This window comes from Cupressus sempervirens, chromosome 10, assembly GCF_028749045.1.
Source record: "Cupressus sempervirens isolate cs-2001-9-10 chromosome 10, ASM2874904v1, whole genome shotgun sequence".
Classification (NCBI taxonomy): domain Eukaryota; kingdom Viridiplantae; phylum Streptophyta; class Pinopsida; order Cupressales; family Cupressaceae; genus Cupressus; species Cupressus sempervirens.
In genome coordinates this window covers 782,694,741-782,714,292 of record NC_143127.1, presented here as the reverse complement: position 1 = coordinate 782,714,292, position 19,552 = coordinate 782,694,741, and the positions used below count along the sequence as shown (strand labels likewise).

General features: G+C 34.0%; 1 pseudogene; it reads left to right on the top strand.

Annotated features, from left to right (window-relative positions):
• Positions 1-17,528: 17,528 nt before the first annotated feature.
• Positions 17,529-18,137, top strand: LOC149536219 (dehydration-responsive element-binding protein 1A-like; annotated as a pseudogene).
• The last annotated feature ends 1,415 nt before the right edge of the window (positions 18,138-19,552 follow it).

The window sequence follows — 19,552 nt, the reverse complement described above, 5'->3', positions numbered from 1 at the left end:
AGTGTCAAAAAGTTTTTGGCTAGCTTCTCCATTGTTAATATTTTGGCCATAGATGAATGCCTTGAGTTCTTGATGTTTGATAAAACTTGGATTATTGTGTGCTCAAAATCAATTTTTTTGGAAATGCATTATCATCTTTACAGTTATTGCTCTTGTTTGTTAAATTTCATTTGCAGTTTTCTTGGAGACATATGCCCACTGTGAGCTATTTCTTAAAAGACTAAGAATTGTAGAATAGATGAATAAGATTAATACTAAATATTTGCTTCAAATCTTGTGTTCTGGTATCGACAGTGATGTGTGGAGAGTAGTTGTGTAGAAAGTTCTAATTTTCCGATTTGTGATCAGTGACAATTTTTGGAAGTCCCTCTCTTTCACATATATAAACTAGTTCCTAACAGCTGTAGAAGTACAATCGTCAAATCTTGTATTGATTTATTGTTTAGTTTCTATGAAGTTATGTGCTCCATTGCTCATGGATAATGTGAATGTGATCAAAACTATTCAGATGGTTGCTGAGTTTCATGGGCTTCGAGGTTATTGAGATCTTCATATTTATCCTAAGAGAGCTCTTGAAGGAGGTATGAATCATTGGAATAAGAGTGATAGTGATAGAATGACAGCATTGTAGGACAGTTATATTCAACTATGATGCTCTCTTTTTTGTTTAAGTTCTTTGGTAGGTTCCAACAAAATGAATTATTTAGTTGCACCGATTAGGTAATCTAACTTACAAAAATATTACTTTATCATAAAGACAAAGATACATTGAGGATTGTTTCTTTCTCACTATTATAAATCGCATTTTACTCAGCTCTACAAGTACATAATTGTTCTAAATGATGTTTTATATGATATATGATTGTTCCATCTTCATTTTTTCTTGCATAAAAATTTATTTGCAATAGTTAATGACAATTTCCACCTACAGTAGAGGTGTATCATCTATTGAAGCTCAAGATAGTTATTGTAATGCTAAAAATGTGGTTTTATATAGTTTGTGTTTTTTAATGTCATTAGAAGACATTTATTATTTGAGTTTTCTAATAATTGAATGTTCATAAATTAAGGGAGGATTATGTGTCACTGTGTAGTAACTTAGTTTTGGAAGATCCCCTTTTTGAACTATATCTGAAAGTGTACAGAAAATTCTCGAGCAATCTAGGAAAACAATATTAGCTTTAAAGGAAGATTACAAACAGGAAAAATTTTCAATTAAAGAAAGATAATACATAATATAAAACCATAAGAAAGCAGGTTTGTATGCATGTAGTGTTATTTAGTAGATGTAGTTTATAGGATATTCTTAGATGAGACTTACATTTGGGACGTCCTATGGTGAGCAGAAACACTCTAACCGAGCAAGCCTGCACACCTCTCTTTGATTTGGAGAGATGTGTTAAAGACATTGAAGGGTTATTTGCTAAAATAGGTATGTTGACCCAGGCCTTTTCAAATATTCAAAATATTTTATGACATTGCAATGCATAGATTGTTAGCTGGACATTTTTGTTCTGATTGTGTCAATTTATAGAAATGGAAATCAATATAGGAAATGGATTTAGAATTTTGTACCATGTAAAGTTGTAGTTCAGTGCGTAAGTAATAGTTAATAGAAAAGTTTTGTAAAAGATAAATAAAATTTGTCGTGTGTGCTTGATATTATCGCATGTCTATAACTCAAATTGTTGCCAATATAATAGGGAGAATACCTTTCAGGATTTTTAAAAGTTCAAAATGCAGCCAACTTAGTATTAGTAACAATCTTGACTTATGTCTTGTCACATACATTTCTACTACTCAGTCCCTTTTCTAGCCCTGAAAGTTTAGATGTATATTTGTACTGATGATGCACATTTATTGCCCCTAATTTTATTTTATAAGAAAAATTGGGTAGAAAATGGTAGTTAAGCCAGTCATGAGGATCACAATGCATGAATATGGAGTTGATTATTTAAGTCACATTGGTGTGAGTTCTTAGTGTCTTCATGGGAACCCAGCTCACCAACTATGAGGCTCTGCTATTATCTTTATTGTGTAATCATCACAACACCTTTTGACAGAGACACTAAATGCATCTTTAATTCACTTTTATAACTCTTTTTGATAACCCTACAAATGGAGCAATTTACTCACCTATAACCAGTTTGGACCAAAGAGTAACTTAGAATGAATAGAAAAACAAGGACATTGATCAAAGTGCCTTGATTGGTAGTTAAGTTGTGCATATGTAACTTATTTGTTATGGTATCTTTCTACCCATTATATTATGTAGGTGTAGATGGAGCCTTGGAAGATTCTCTTTTTAGTATTTCCCTATTTCACCTTAAGGGTAGTATTACTTGATCTTTCATCAACATTATCTTTCTTTCCTCCATCTATATCATATTGAATTTTCCCTCATCTAGTAGATAGAGATTAGAGAGAAAATAAGACCTAAATATATTTCTCTCCTGCATAAGTTACCAAACATTAATGGTCTTAATCAAAGAACAATGAAAGCAAACAAACTCTTCATCAGTATATCTCTTACTTCCAAATACTTCCAAATGGTTAAGGAGGTAAGGAAGATCAGTTTTACTCCATGAAACCCACATTTGCAGTGAGAATTATTGTAGGCTAAACGTAAACAATTAATCTTAGGTTTTACCGGTACCTGACATTTTATATTTAGGCAATGCTTAATTTTAAGCCAAACTATCGATAGCCACAGGATTTAATATGATCTAAGATATATTGCATTGTAATTGTCACATGGATTTCCAATGAGACAAAATGTTGTTTTGAGGCTTGATCTTGGGCCGTATGAGAGGCCAATGATGCAACCTTGGAGATTTTTTTTTTGTGCAACAAGAGACAGGGACAGTGAAACACAACTTGTAGAGATCCAAAACATCCCAATATCTCTTGGAAAAACTCTTATTTGTCGTGGAATTTTCATGGCTCAGACTCTTGCTACCTTAGTTTATGTTGATAAAAATTGAAGAGAGGCTATCAAAGTGAAGTATAAATGTTAACATCTTGAGCATGAATTCTTATATTGCAGACCCCTAAATATTTTGCAGACTTGGAAATTTGAGAGCCCTGTGTCAATAATGTAAACCTTTCAATAAGCGTGCTTGAATTGGATAATCCAAAATTTAACATCTTGAGCATGAATTCTTATGTTGCAGACTCCTAAATATTTTTGCAGACTTGGCAATTTGAGGGCCTTGTGTCGATAATATAACACTTTTCAATAAGTGTGCTTGAATTGGGCAACCCAAAATTTAATAACCCAAAATTTAATGGTAGATATTGGGTATTTTATGGTGAGCCGAATCGATTCTTGAAGTTTCAGAAATGGGTCCGCTCCAAATTTTCTACTTTTCATATAGATCAGTTTCTGTAACAATGCTTGGATTGGGAAAATGAAGGCATTACTTATCCATCCAGTCTTTCTCAATGCCCCCCACTTCTTAACAATATCTTTATCTTTTTACACACATAGACATCTCTGTGCATAAGAATTTAGAAGGAATCCCTCAAAAGGAACTGAAATTATGATACAACTTTGCAGAACTTCGATTGTGTACTTGAAGGTGAATGCATTAAAATCTTAGAAACAACTGAGTTTTAGCAATGAAAAGATAACAAAATCCATGAATGGTGAAGCTTGGGAATCTTATACAAGAAGAAAACTCCACAAATATCCTACAACACTCTAAGAGTGCGGCATTTTTCTGGATGGATGTTGTATCTCATTCTAAATAAAAGGTCCTACTATCTCCATAGACCCTTCTCCCATCTATCCTTACCGACATGTATCTTAGCAATGTTATGCTATTGTCTTCTATGTTTTAGGGCTTGATATGATTTCCAACATATATGCTCCTTGAAAGATGAGAATGTTGTTGATTTTAGGGGATCAAGGGAGAATTTTGAGATGCCAGACCAAACAATTCTTTACTCTATATTTGAGAAGCCTATTTATTAAATATGTATCTTTCTGAACCATTCAAAAATTCAAAGCCACATTGTCTATGTGGATTGAGATCATTATAGGGATTTGTATCCCTCAATTGCCCTAGAAAATATCTAACATCAATCTTTTGACTAGATTTCAGGATGGTTTCAATTTCTAGTTCACTGAATGACCTCTGACCATTTTCCAACAAATCTTTTTGCATAAGAAGCTTGAAAAAAAAATTGTAATAGGGTATAATAGTTGCAAATCTTAATCAGAAACTAGAGCCGTATTATTTAACTACAATTCACATAACATTTTTTTCTATTGAAGTTTCATATACCCATTTGATGAGGATTTTTGTGGATATAGTTTTAAAAATATTTTCTATTTGTTTGTTAGTAGGGTGTCAAATGAAAAATGGAAATAGAATACCTTTGACTTAGTGTCTTAGCAGAAAATCAATGAATAGATGGTTGTTTCCCAAGGATCAAGGCTTTGTGTATAATATAATTGAATACTTCTTAGATAATTATTATTTAATCTGTGTTAGTGAATTATAAAACTATTATTTTATTTGCCATGCTCAGGAATTGATCAACTTCTCTATGGTCCATCAGAGTGCTTGGAATATCAAATGTACTTGATAGTTAGATTATGCTCCTTGCTAAAATTTGTTCTGTTGTCAAATGATGAGCGACTCCACATTCTTTCACCTGGAAGAACTACTAGTGAAACAAATGTTTCCAAAGCATTATTGAGAAAGATTGCTTCTACAAAAGGAAGAATTGTTACTACACAATTTGCCTCAAATATTCATCGTCTTGGTAATGTGAAAGAAATAGCTAAGCTCACTCACAAGAAACTGGTATGAATATAATTTTTAGTCTTTGTTTTATCATGTGCCACCACACATGACTTTGTATAAATCCATCAGGTGGCATCAGAGCATTAGCAAGGTCTGATCGGGAGTTGATAAGTTGCATGTTTCATCATCTAGGAATTTTTGTTCAGGTTTCAACTTTTATTTTTAATGTTATCTGCATATAAGTTTTTGGCATTCACTCAAGGCATATGACTGTAACTTCAAAACTCATTTTACTTTGACATTGGTACACTAGTTCCTTCATTGTATTTATGACTACAACTCAGTTATCTTTCAACATATTAATATCTTCAATTTTCTAGATTATATTTTGAGCTGTTGGAGATTTCTATCACTCAATGGTCAGATCTTCTAGTTAAGGAGAATTGTATCCAAAAATTGCTTTGAATGGAGTCATCTAAATTGATTAACAGTGTATTGTTTTAAAATTATTAATCATCATTCTAGGATTTTTCCACATTTTTTGTTCATCTTATGATTATATTCCTCAATAGGCTTTCAAGCCTCTATCCACTACTTCCAAGCCTCTATTCACGAATTTTTTTTTTCCCCCACATCCCATGGTGTTTCTAATATTGGAATGGCGGGAAATGTGGGAACGTGTCCTTGGTGACCACAGAGGGTAGGAGGCCTTTTTTGTGTGGAACAACGGGAGAAAGCAATAAAAAAAGGAAAATTTTAAAATATTAGAATGTCAAGTATTTATATGATAATTCGTTCATCATATGCATTATATAAATGTTTCACATAACATTAGAGCTGAATTTAGAATTCACACAAGTTGACAAACAAATTAACTGAATTTCTCTATTTTTGTTGTCAATGTGTACATACAACAAAAAGCCGAAGGTCACAACTAGAAAATGACAAGGCATAGAAATTAGGAACAAATATATTTCATAATTTAGAATATTTTTGTATTTAGTATTACATCAAGTCAGTAATCATGTCCACCCCCCCTCCCCCATGGCTTGGAAATAGTCTGCCTACATGCTTATCCTTTGATTAAAAGTCAAATATTTAAATAAATATAATAATAATAATGCACATGGCTGTAACTGGGGCTTTCATCAAAAATCTGCAAAGGTAAGGAGAAGGGATGCTGATGAAGATAGACAAAGATCAAATCTTAAAGGGCTTGAGGAAAAGGAGATGATTGGAAAAAAGATGAAGAATAAAAATGCTAATGTAAATAGAAAAGAGACAAGGCTTGGAGAAGCAGATATGATATTGATTGGTGCTATATTGTGTCCATTGAAAGTTGGACAAAGAAAATTCACAAAGACAGTGATGACTAAATCTGATGGAACAGCCACCAACATGGAGTTGGAATGCCAAGGCAAATGGCAAGGGTATGAAGATGTGTTGCAGACAACAGTAGTGGTCTTGAGGTGCAAATAGACTAAGGATGAGAAGACAATGGAGATGAAGAGCGAAGAGAAGGTTAAACAAGGTGATTATATTCCAAGCATGGAGAAATATGTAAATGTTAAAGGAATGAGTTAGTTTTGGTTTTTTATTTTGATTTTGTTACAGGCATATGAGAGTATGTTGGAGATTTCTAGTGTGGGGAAGATGGCAATGATTAGCGAGAGTCATGTTCTAGAAGGAGCTTGTTATTGCTTCTTGATTCTACTTATTTGGTTGATGAGTACTACACCTAAAAGGAGAAGGAGGAGGTACAAGAATAAGGTAGGGGTTTTGAAGTTCAGAGAGGCTACTATGTAGATGGAAAAGAAGGGTCACACATCAGCATTGTGCAAGGGTACAAAAATAGGGAGTTCAAGGAACTTAGAAGGCATGAAGTGTCAAGAAGAAAAGTATGCAGCAGGGATGAAGTTGAAAGCTTTTCAAGAGCATGAAATTTTTTTTCCTAATGTTTATTTTGCAAGTACACAGTTTCCTAGTGATTGGGAAACATTTGAAGTTAGGGAGTTTGGTGGAGGGGCACCCAATGAACACAGGAAACTAGAAGGTACACCAGGAGGTATGAAGGAGACCATGAGGGTACCAAGGGAAATCCATGCTTAACAAAGACATGTCAAGTCAATTGATGATGGATTATGGCTATTGAAGCCATCAAATGTAAAGAAAGCATGAAATTGTCAAAATTGTAATGTATTGCCTAGAATGGGCAAACTTAAGCCAAATATGGCACACTAGAGCGAGTTAAGGATAAAGGTGGAGAATTTAGATCACTTAGGCATCATGAAGTCATTTAGGTACAATAATAAATGTTCCCAAGGTCTTAAGCGAGCAAAGTGGAAAAAGGACAACAAAACATGTAATGATTGCTATTGAAATGTTATACAAACCATTTGCTTACTGTCATCTGACATTTATGAGGGAGTTTTGTCGATGAGAGTCAGTTTTGTGAGTAGTTAGAGGGAGAAGAGTCTTTAAAAATAATTTATTTGGATTGTATGGGAGAGGTTGGTCAAAATGAAAGCAAGTTTAGGAGAAAACATCAATGAAATCTCTGTTTCACTATCACATTGTGACTGTTAATTGCTGTTCCATTTGCAAGTTTCTTTGCATGAAAAGATTTGTGTTTAGTAATATTTAAGGTTTGAGGGAGTCCATCCATGATCTATTAAGGGATTTCTTAATAGTAGAAGCAAAAAAATTCTAAAAACTTCATTGAAAGCATTTAAATTCTTGTTCTGCCTGTCACTATCCTGAGACAGACTGAGACAGTTTTGTTGTTTTAATATGTAGAATCCCCTCCCACTTTCTGTGATGTCTCTATGTATTGTGGGAGAGGGACTTATGAGTATAATTAATATGTACATTCCATGATTTGAATGCAGGAAATTTTGTTATAGTGAATAGAGAAAGGAGCAAAACTGTGACTGGTGAAAAAAAAATAGTGAAGGTGCATTTGGAAGCACCACATGGTGGATATAAGAGGTTTGAGGGTTAGAATGGATAAATGAAGGTTGGAAAAATTTAGAGGAGTATAGTTTAAGGTGTCTAAACCATCTGAATGGTTTTGTGTAACTATTAAGGGTCTTTTCTAGAGATCCCTAGGTTGGAAACCCTTAAAATGAGGGTTTGATGAAAGAATGCTTAGATGTGAGTGGATGTTCAAACAAATTTAGGAATCCTGCTATTTAATAGATTCCTTAAGATTGTTTCAAGGTTTTGAATGTTGGGAGTAAGTGTAAAAGGTAGTTGCTTTGTAATTGGAGGGCTAATTAGGCTTAGTTGCAAATAGGAACAGTCATAGAAAGGTTCATCAATCATAGGATGAAGGAATGAGATTCACAGGATTTGAAGAACTCAATACAGGGTATTTGAAAAGATGAAGAGGTTACTAGGTTGTTTGAGAAGTTTGGAAGTAAAGTGCAGATTACTTGTAGGACAAGGCTAATAAGACAAGCTTATCGAAGGCAGTTTTGAAGTTTGATACAAAATTGATGTTTGGCAGGAGTTGGAATTCCTTAGTTATGTTATTTGAAAGGTATTGAAGCATTGTAAGGATCAAGAGAATCCTTGAGTACAGAGATCAAGAGTTGGTTGCATGAGGAGTGAATTAGGAATGTTCCCAAGGAGAGGGAAGTTGAAACAAAGGCTAGGTGAGTTGATAAGTTGGTTGAAATTATTTAGGGGAGTGAACTTGTTCAAGAGGAGTGTTTTTTTGGTTTCCTAAAGTCATAGACTTCTAGTTGATCCTTGAGTTGAATTCTAATTCCTTGAATGGATTGCAAGATGTTGTTGAGTCCTCGAGTTGAATAGGGTTCCTTGAGGGGATATTGGAAGGCTCTACATCAACTGGTGCACACCAGGTGCGATCATTCATTTCATCCTTGATCAAATATCTCCTTGAAGCAATCTAATCAGACATGGTGTTGCATGTTATATTTCATAATTGAATTGTGATGGAAGTATGATATTTGGGACTTTGTTAAATGAATTGGTATCCTTTCTTTGCCTTTCATAGAGACCCATTGAAACCAATGTCATGAATTCCTTCAGTCAAACAATTCATGTTCTTTGTACATGTTTTGACCATTTGGATTAAAACATTTCATAGCAATCTGATTGTGTAGAGAAGTTGCAGGTGTATCTCATGCAATGAGCCAATAGAGTCAAAGCCATTTTTGACATTAAACATTACATATCATGCTTTCCTATATGCATGTCCATCAATCAGCATTCCAAGCTCTGTTTTGGGAATTCTATCAAAAAAATTGATATCATACTAATCCCATTGCACTATGCATTTCAAGTGCCAAGCTTTGTAATTGGAAAATATTTCAAAATGTTGGCAAACAAGCCACATATGGTACTATGGTAGAGTCATGGGATTAAGTGAAGGTTTATGAGTCTTTTAAGCATTAAAAAGGTTAGTTAGTCTCAAAAATTTCACAAGAATTGAGTCCTAAAGCTCGAGGTTATCGTAAAGGATGGTTATTAAAGATATGAAGAATTGTTCTAAATTGTCCCAAGACAGTTAAAAGGAAGTTTGGTCAGTTTTAGGGAGTTAGGAAATTTGAAAAAGGAAAAAAAGAAGCTTATATGAACATGATAGATGAATGTGTAAAGGTGTTGAGGAGATTTCAATGTGATAGCCCTAGAAAATAAATTTAAAAACTCTATATTTCGTTGTTAAAACTATCACTGAATAGTGACTATGCAATTTGGTTGTTTTTAATTGGTGCAAGCTTTATTTCAATTCAAATCTTTTCTTTGAATATGAAAATGATTGAGAAGGTTATTTTGTAAGTTTCTTTTATTTGTGAATAGTCATTTGTAAAGGATTTTGCACAGGTAATAAGAGACTGTCACTGTCAGGTGACAGAACTTGACTGTCTGAGGCAAACTCAATGAATTTGACCCCTCCCACTGCTATATTGTATATGTAACTCATGGAAGAGGGGTTGCTAATTTATTATGCACCTATTTGATATGATTTGGTGTAGAGATATGCAAGGATATTAGAGACAAATATCTTTGAATGTGATAGGGTGTTGTTTAAGGGTCACTAGGTGAATGCGACAGTTATGAGTTGGGAGATTTCATCCACATGAGGGGTATATTTTCTTGCATAGAAGGTCAATATTGGACCAAGAGAAGGTGTTGGATCCATTGTAAGGATCAAGAAGTGCATGGAAGGGTTGATGTTCCAAAGAATTTCAATATCCAACCTTTATAGATGTTTGAGTCCTAAATTCATGTCCCTTGATGTTAGGCCCAAATGGTCTAAGGATTAAGTTTTTTAAAATTGTAATACCACCATGAGGCCAAACTTGCATAAGCTAATTGATTTGTAATTAAGTGAAATCTGAATTCTTCTTTTGACCCTTAGGCCAATTTTTGAACAAATTTTAATTGCAATTATTTCATCGCTGAAATTGTAATGATCTTAGGCTCACGAGTTTTTGAGATTTACCCATATTTTGAGCTCACATGTTCTCGATTGAAGATTGCATTAATATGTTTCAATCTTTTAGTCATCTTCATTAGTTGATGCATTAATTAGATTAGTCATTGCTATCAGGATTATTCATGGCATGCTGCTATTAGCACCTAAGTAACTTTCAGCTTGTGACATCTCTTTGAGGCATTTTGCAAATAACTAAGATACATTGTCTATAAATCCACATTTTGCAAACATCTAGGCCTTCTAGAAATTATAAGATCATTTTAGTTATATTTGAAAACATTAATCGACAATTTCCATATGTGTAGTTATAAACATTAACTACAACATGTCCAATTTATTTGCAGGTATATTTTCCTGTGAAGAAAGACCACGCTTGACAATATGAACCTAGAACAAAATAATGAGACAATGGCTACATTATGGGCTCAGTTATGAAGAAAACCTGATAAATGTTATTGTCCTTGCAAAAAGTGTAAGAGCTTAAAGAATCAAAGAATTCTAATCACAAAAACCCAAAATCATTGTTGGCAATATGGTCATGTTGAAGGGGGCCATGATTTTTGTCCATTGCTGAATGTGGATTTCCTACTGGAGGAACATGGAGGTGTGAATATTGAAGCTAAGGATAACACTCCCATGGAAGAAGATGATAATGTGCCAGAGGACATGATTGAAGAAGATGGTATTGGGGTAGGTGATGAAGAGGCTCACAATGATGGTACTAGCGAATCAGATAATAATGATAAAGATAGTCATGATATACCTTTACTTGAGAAGGCACACGAGCCCTTATACGAAGGCTCCTAAACAACTCTATTGTCGGCTATAGTGTTGTTGGTGAACTTAAAGGTTATGAATAGTATATCCAATGTAGCAATGTCATGTATGCTAAGGTATGCCATTTTTGTCATCTTCAATGTTAGCATACAATTGCTATTCATTATATTAACAATGCATATTTGTTGTTGTAGGTTGATTAGTGAGTTTTTTTTACCACCATCAAACATTTTGCCTTGTTCATATCGAAAATTATCTAACATTATGGATTAGATTGGAATGAAGTATCAGACAATACATGCATGTCCCAATGATTACATTCTATACCATAAACAACATGAATTTGTAACAGAATGCCTTGATTGTCATGTTAGTAGATATCGGTCAGATCAAATAACAAAAAAAGTGCCTCACAAGGTTCTTCAGTATATTCCCATTATTCCACATTTTGAACAATTATTCAAGTGCGCTAGCTTGGCACAATTTATGGATTACCATGCACACAATAGAAGTCAAGATGACATTATGTGAATGCCTACTAATGGTTCTACATTTAAAGAGATAGAAGAAACATGGTCACACTTTAAAGATGGAGGTCTTGTATGGCAAGAAATAATGAACTGGTCAACATCGAAGATGACCTACCAAGCATTGCGTTATGAACCAGAGGTACCTGTTCATCGCTTTATAAGATCATAGTATTTCACTACTCTTTTGGAAGACAAAATGAGACTGTAAGATGGAGTCAAGTGAAAATCTTAATAACATCCCTTGGATGTTGTGGCTCACTAGCACTAATGGGTTAAGATCCCCCAAAAATGGTGTATTATTAAAAATGGGCCCATATTTGAATTGTCATTTCATTAAGTAAATTCTCTTCGATGAGTCATTTCACTAAAAAGTATTGCATGATAGTAATTAACATCTTCATCCTGATCTCTTCTTTATGTGTTTAGGATTTGATAGGGTAACCAATGGTTGAATTTATGGTTTAAAACAACTTGCTAATGATAATTCATTTGATTTTGGAGCTCCCAACTTGAACTTTTGAAAGTGTACCATTAAAATTCTTGTATAAACATCATGTATATGCATGTTAGCAATTGTTAGTTATATATTTAAATTTTTAGTTGTATGCTTGTTAACAATATTTAGGTATATTTATCAATCAATGTTGTTGAATAACATACATACTGACTCTCTATTACATGCCAATCACAATCCCATTACCTAGATTGGTCATACTGCATATTGTAGCAAAATAGTAATTGATGATGTGACTCTAGAGATAATGAGAGATTTCTTTTGGGATGGTAATTTCTGACCCAAGTGGGATAACATGCTTATTTATTTTAAGACTCTGGCGGAGTGATAGGAACCATGATAGTCCACTAGATTAGAAAGATAATATTTATCTTCTTCAAATGTAAATTGAAATCCCTTTATATATATTTTGGTCTCTGATAATGATATATGTTGTAAATTGCAGTTTCCTTTTTTTCTATAGTTGGTTGTAATAGGTTGCCGAGGAGTACAAGCTTGTGCCAAATACACTTTACTTAACTGTGTCCTATATTGATCAATTTCTCTCTGCAAATGTTGTGAATAGACAAAAGCTTCAGCTTCTTGGGGTTACTTGCATGCTTGTTGCCTCGTGTTTACTTCTTGCCTATTGTAACACTTTCTTTTCTTTTCTTTTCTTTGGTCAGTTTTTAACTACTGCTTTGATGTCACTTTTAGGAAGTATGAAGAAATTTGTGCTCCACATGTGAAAGAATTTTCTTACATTACAGATAATATTTGCACAAGGGAGGAGCTACAATTTTCCTTTTGTATTGCAAGATGATTTGTCACATCTCTCTTGGATGGTATTCTTAAAATGAGAATTATCCTTATCTTAATACTAATAGATGTTAGAAATGGAGATTGATGTCCTAACTTATTTGCAATATGATCTGACAACACCAACAACTAAGAGCTTTCTCAGGTAATGTTTTTTGTGGAGCAATCTTGGTGACTATTTTCATTGAAGTTAACATGAAAAACAAAAACATTGATATATTCAATTGTAAGCCACAAAACAATCATGATAAATTAATGCTGAACTCATTTTTCATTTTCCCTTCTCAATTTAAATAGGCACTTTTCCCGTGCTGCTCAAACATGATATAAGGTAGCTTTACATTCTAGTTTTCTTTTGTTGTATGTGGGAGATAAAATTATTTAATATATAAAAGTATTTTATTCTTACCTTCATAATTTTTTTCATTCAGGTTCCATCTCTACATTTGGAATTCATGAGCAATTGTCTTGCTAAACTCACCCTTGTTGAGTATGACTTTCTCCATTATGTTCTGTCAATGATAGCTACATCAGCTGTATCTATGGCAAGGATGACTCTTGATCCTGGAACTTGCCCCTAGGTAATGTAAATTCCATCAAGTCATTTTTTGTTTGGTCTTGTTTGTACTAAAATTTGAACAAGATTTTATTGTCCTTGATCTTCATAATCCTATGCTAGAACATTACACAGGCTATAAAGTATCAGAGATGAAGGACTATATTCATGCATTGCATAATTTACAACTAAATAGAAAAGGGTGTGCATTGACTACAGTCAGGGAGAAGTATTGCCAACACAAGGTATCTAAATATCTTCTAGCATTTAAAATTCTAAATTTATCACCCCCATGGTCAATAATTTCTAGCATCTTTCTTTTGTATTTACAGTTCAAATGTGTGGCAAACATGTCTCCCCCAATGGCAATTTCTCCTCAGTTCTTGGAAAACCAATAATAATGAAGTTGAAGCTAATATCTTGAGGGTTGACTGGCTCTTAATTTGGAATGGGATTCAGCTCGCTACCAATAGATATATCAAATTTCAGTGTTCAAATCTATATATCATATAATAATCAACATCCTTTAATTTTTTTCACATTATCTATTTTCAAAGTATACTCTAAATTCTATAATATGTACTATTTGCATGACGCTCCTAACTATTTTGTTCTTCATATATGTTTAGCAAACAACAATGGCTAAAAGAATTTATTTTTCAGGTCCTCAAATGCTTTATATAGTCTGGTTGAAATGATTTAACATGTCACCAATACAGATGTCAATATTCAGTGTTCAGATCCATAGCAAAACCACCACCTTTAGTTTTTTTTAGATGGTCTATTATAAAAATCTAATCCTTCTATTTAAATTCAAAAACTAGTTGTAGTGGCTGAAATATTTTCCTTTTTCATGTCATCAAACAAGTTTGTATTCCTACTTGAAATGATATATTTTCTTCCCTTGTAGTATTGATCATTTGGAGTTTTTTTCTATAGCATCTACACTGGGCATCAAAGAAGCAGTTCCAGCATATCTGGATGATAGTCTCACCTCAGATGATTTTCTTACCAGAGTAAGCTATGCTCTAGCTAGCTCTGGCTATGATAATTTTATGGTAAGATCTTCAAAACCTAACCCTGCTCCATGTTGTTTCATTGATGGTTGTTATTGGTGTTATTGATGTGAACTGTCATGATTTTGACTGACTTGATGATGTTGTGTAATTTTCAAAGTTTGTGATCTAATACTATCAATCTATTAGGATGGTAGTTGTTTCACTTTAAAAGTCCCGAGCTTTTAATTTTTGCGGGCTTGCATTTAATTTTCATTTATGTGGTATGCTTAAGAATTATTGTTCCAATCTTCAGAGAATTGATGAATGACTACAATATTACTAGTTTTAAAAGGCCTCACATGTTAGAGATATAGATAGTGCAAAGCCATTTGTAACATTAAAATGGAATTGGCTATGAAGTATCACAATGATTCTGGATGAGACATTTATGTACATTTAAAATGCTCTTTCTATTAGCTTAGAAAATGATAGAGATGTTAAGGTAAAAACTTTAATGCTTTGCTTTCACTGTAGTCATAGCTTAGATAGGAATAGTGATCATTATGCATTTTATTACCACTAAACCAACCAATGAAATTGAAAATTCTTAGACAAGTTACTGCTCCAAAAAATTAAAAATATGATTTTTGGAAATTCACTTGCTACTCGAAATTTAAAGTATGATATTAGGAATTTGAATGATTATTTCACTTTGATTCTTTGCAAAGAGCTACTGATTTCTTTTCGCAGAGCAATAGGACAAAAGCCTCTGCGAATCATATTTTATAGGTAATTTATTTCATCTTGATTGGTTTTTATGGTGAGATTTAGTTCTGCATTTCTCATGTCTCCTTAGTGACAACTTTGGTATTTCTTCAGAGATGTTGTAAGTGAAGGGCAGTTTTACCAAGTTCTACTTTATGAATTGGATGATATTCATAGGGTCAATTTCCTAATACTCATAATAGTACTTGCTATTCAATTGAGATTGGCACATCTCATTAGTTTGTTTGTATTCTCTTTGGATTTTGTTCAAGAAGACAGATGAATACTATATGAACTATAAGTTCTGTGGTGTGAATAGGCTTGTGCATCTCTTGAGCCAAATTACCAACCCCCAGTGACATTTTTTGTTCAAAAGTGGCACCATACTAGACTATTTGCAAAAAACCATGTAGATAGGCATTCTATAGACAGAAGCGGGAACATCTTGCTAGGTATGAAGGTCCTATAAGGCTATATAGTACTATTCTACTCTATTCAAAGGTGTCAATTTGTAATGCTGATGTGGGTTTCCTATATTTTTAGGCACTGTGGTTGATTCCAAAATTTTCCATCCCACGGAATTTGACTTTTATCTCTGCAATCATGCTAGGATACAAGTATAATACTTATTTCTTAGATCAACTTGTCATGCTTTCTTTGCCATGTATTATAACAAAAACTGTTCTAATTTTTATCATTTACAGGGGACCAGTAGACCAACACATTATCATGTGCTTTGGGACGAGAACAAATTTACAGCTGATGGGTTGCAATCATTAACAAACAATCTTTGTTACGCATATATCCTCTTTCATTAATTCTCTTGATTCTTTTTGTTATGCACAATGTATATCTTCTAGTGTAAATCCCCTTTCATTTAACTCTCTTGTAAATCCCCTTTCATTTAACTCATTTTCCTTGAAGTCCCCAATTCTTGGCTTCCATTATCTGATAGAAGCTTCCTCGTTATAACTGGAAGTAGATTCAACTCCAAAGACTAGTCTATTTTTTTCTAATTCTGGCATGTAGCTTTAGGAGAACAGCAACTGAGTGGTCAACAAAAAATCTCTCCCCTTTCTCAAGAAGGGTTTCTCCATCAAACATGAATGTGGCATTCATCTGGCTGGTTCATATTGCCCTAGGCCATGGCCAAGAAGATTTTTTGACTGGCATGAAATATAGCTTCTAGTACTATATCCTAGATTGAAATCTGCCCAAACTTTTGATGGATGTCTATAGCTTATCCCAAAGCTCTCATTCAGCAGTTATGAGATGATCAATCAAGAGGAAACAGTTCAGAGCTTAGAGTGACACAATTTTCAAATGATCATATGAAATGAAATGGGCGTGCAAGTAGAAAGAAACTAGAAAGACATTGTGTACAGATGAAGGCATGAAATGGATGGTTTTGGAGCACTCAGCATAGACACTCAACATTCTGTACATATCATCATTCAAGATCAAATGGGTGTATGGGATTATATGCATAGTGAATAATAAAGGAGGGAATTGAACCCTCCCTGAGGCTGACAGTTGTTGAGGTCCACTTCAGAAATGGCCCTTCCTGTGAAATTGCCATCTAAAACCTTTCTAATGAGATAATGTGTTATGAGCTCTTCATCAGTGGGATGGAACGTGAATTCAGGAGGCAGTTGTGCATCACCCATATCATGGTTGTGCCGACAGTCTTGAATGTTGATCTGATTTAATATAACCCGAGTTCTATTTTAGCTGTCAGTGCTATGATGCAATAGTTTCTCTCCAAGTGTTTCATCGCTATACTATGATTGTGCTTCATCAATTTACTCTAATTGTACGGATTTGAGTGTTAATCACATTGTCGACCCAAGAACAGTGGCGATGTTTACCATTTTCCTCATTCCCAAGATTCATCAAGGAAATAATATCCTTGTGAAATTGTTCTCGTATAAATCCTTGTCATATAGTAGCACCATTATCAATATACAATATTGGTTTGGGTTGTACATTTTTAGTTAATTGTTTGAGAAATTCCGTCATGGTGGGGATAACTTTTTTAATTATTGTTCTTTGAAAGCTCATTTCTAGATATCAATATATTTTCTCACCTTTTAGTTGGAATTTTTTTTAGCACAATATTAACGAGCCTTGTGTTTGAGATATTCAATGGCAAGCCGTTCCTTTTTTGGTCAGTGGTCTGAGATCATTGCAAAACAGCGCATAAAATTATATCATATATAGCAAAAATGTTTGCCCTATTCAATTGTGTGCATTGACAAAACTTAGCTTAGCAAGGAAGCTGGGTCAATGTTAGTGCAAATAATTTATTGGGAAACTCAGCTCTGGTTTAGTAAGAAGTTGTGCTAGCTGATTCGTTCCTCTTATTAGTGATGGAAAATGAAGGCAGAACTTCAGATAGGAGGGGAACAAAACATCCAATCTATATAGGTGTTAGAAAGAGGAAGTGGGGACAGTGGGTATCTGAAATAAGAGTGCCAATGAAGAAAAAGAGGATATGGTTGGGCTCATTTCCCACACCAGAGATGGCAGCCATTGCACGTGATGCAGCTGCATTTGCCTTAAGAGGAGAGTCCGCCACTTCCAATTTTCCTGAATCGGTTTACTCTCTTCCTCACCCTGCAACTTCTTCTGCAAAAGACATTCAGGCTGCTGCCTTCAAAGCTGCATATGCATGTTCACAACCACCACAAGAAGAAGAACTGCCCCATCTGTGCTCCGCCAACAACATTGATGATGATAACAACGATTTCCTAGACTCAGATTTTGCACTACAAAATTCCACTAACGAAGCTGAATCCAGTGATCTTGCAGGGATTGATGATAAATAGGAGGAGGTGCATCCATGGCTGGATTGGTCAACCTTGCTAATGAACATTGCAGATGGAGTGCCGATTGGCTCTTCTCTCCTTTTTCACAACCAAATCTCCGGAGAAGAGGAACAAGATGATCAGTTTACATCTCTTTGGGATTTTGCATAAAAAATTTGTTAGAAATTTGTTCAGCATTTTCTTTGGAACTCAAGTTGAGTGGTTGTATCAGGCATTGATGGATCGGTCTTTCGTTGTGATGGCAAATCCATTCCAAAAAGTGGTATCAGTGCTTGGTCATAGGTTCGTATCTTCAGACCATCTGATAACAATAGATCAGTGTTCTGAACAATGACAACCCCACTCTAACAAGACTGTTAGAAATTATGCATCATTATTTAAAAGGTTAGTATATATGCAGACTCTGTCTAATAGACAATTGAAGAAAATAACCTAGGTTTAACTTTGATAGGCAATAGTACAAATGCATTCCTCAGATCAGTTTTACTGCTGAAATTAGAACCATTCTGCTATTATTATTCCTGTAGTACCATCATTATTTTGCAGAGACAAACATCTATGGTTTCAGATTATTTTTGGTTTGCGTCAGTGTGAATCCATTTACTATATCAGCATGACATCAAAAAGGTGCACAGGAAAAGTTCCACACGTTTTTTTCGGTAGGACGCTATCTACAGTAAAGAAAAATATTTTACGGCTGGAATTCATTCAGCCCGTATCGTAAGTAACATTCTTGTTGCTGTAGTTTATTGACCTCGGGATGACTACAAACACCCTTCCTGGAACATAGAATTTGTATGACTCCGGTAGATTAGAATTCTGTCCTGCAGTTTTCCCATGTTTGTCCGCAGAATTTTGAAATGTCAATGAAATAAACCACACAGATCTGGATGCTTACCACGCTCTAAAATGTTGGTGCAGAGAATATGGATTAATAATCAGAAATTCAAATTTACAGAAATAGAAAAGATGGAAGTGAGAAATTTGATTAAAGCTGATATTATTTATATGATTTTGAAGATAAATTGTCTTTTTATAGTTAAATGTGGTAAACTAATGGACAAGAAGCTAAAGAGGAATGACAGCTAATTAAGAGATGGAGGACAGATCTACTTTGGTCATTCTTTACAATTCAAATTCATTGCCACATATTTGATAATTCAGACACCATTTGCATATGAAATGTTCCATAATCCTCCAAGCTTCCAGATTTTCAGATCTCGGTAACTATTAGACACCAATGAAAAGGTGTTACTCATAACTCCAATGGGGTATAGTTTCTGCAATCAGAAGCATTGGATTTTTCAAAAAAGACAAGTCTTTTGTCTTCAATTAAGTCATTGATTGACATCCTCTTAACTCTGATACCAAATTAGAAATTCAAATAAACAGAAATGAAGAAGATGGAAGAGAAAAATCACATATTCATTTTATTGATCAAATGGTACCACATTTATACAATTTTGAAGACAAAATGCTTTCCTATAAATTTGGTAAACTAAAGGAATGACATCTACCTAAGAGATGGAGGACAGATCCTTTAATAAGAAATGGTATTTGATGGT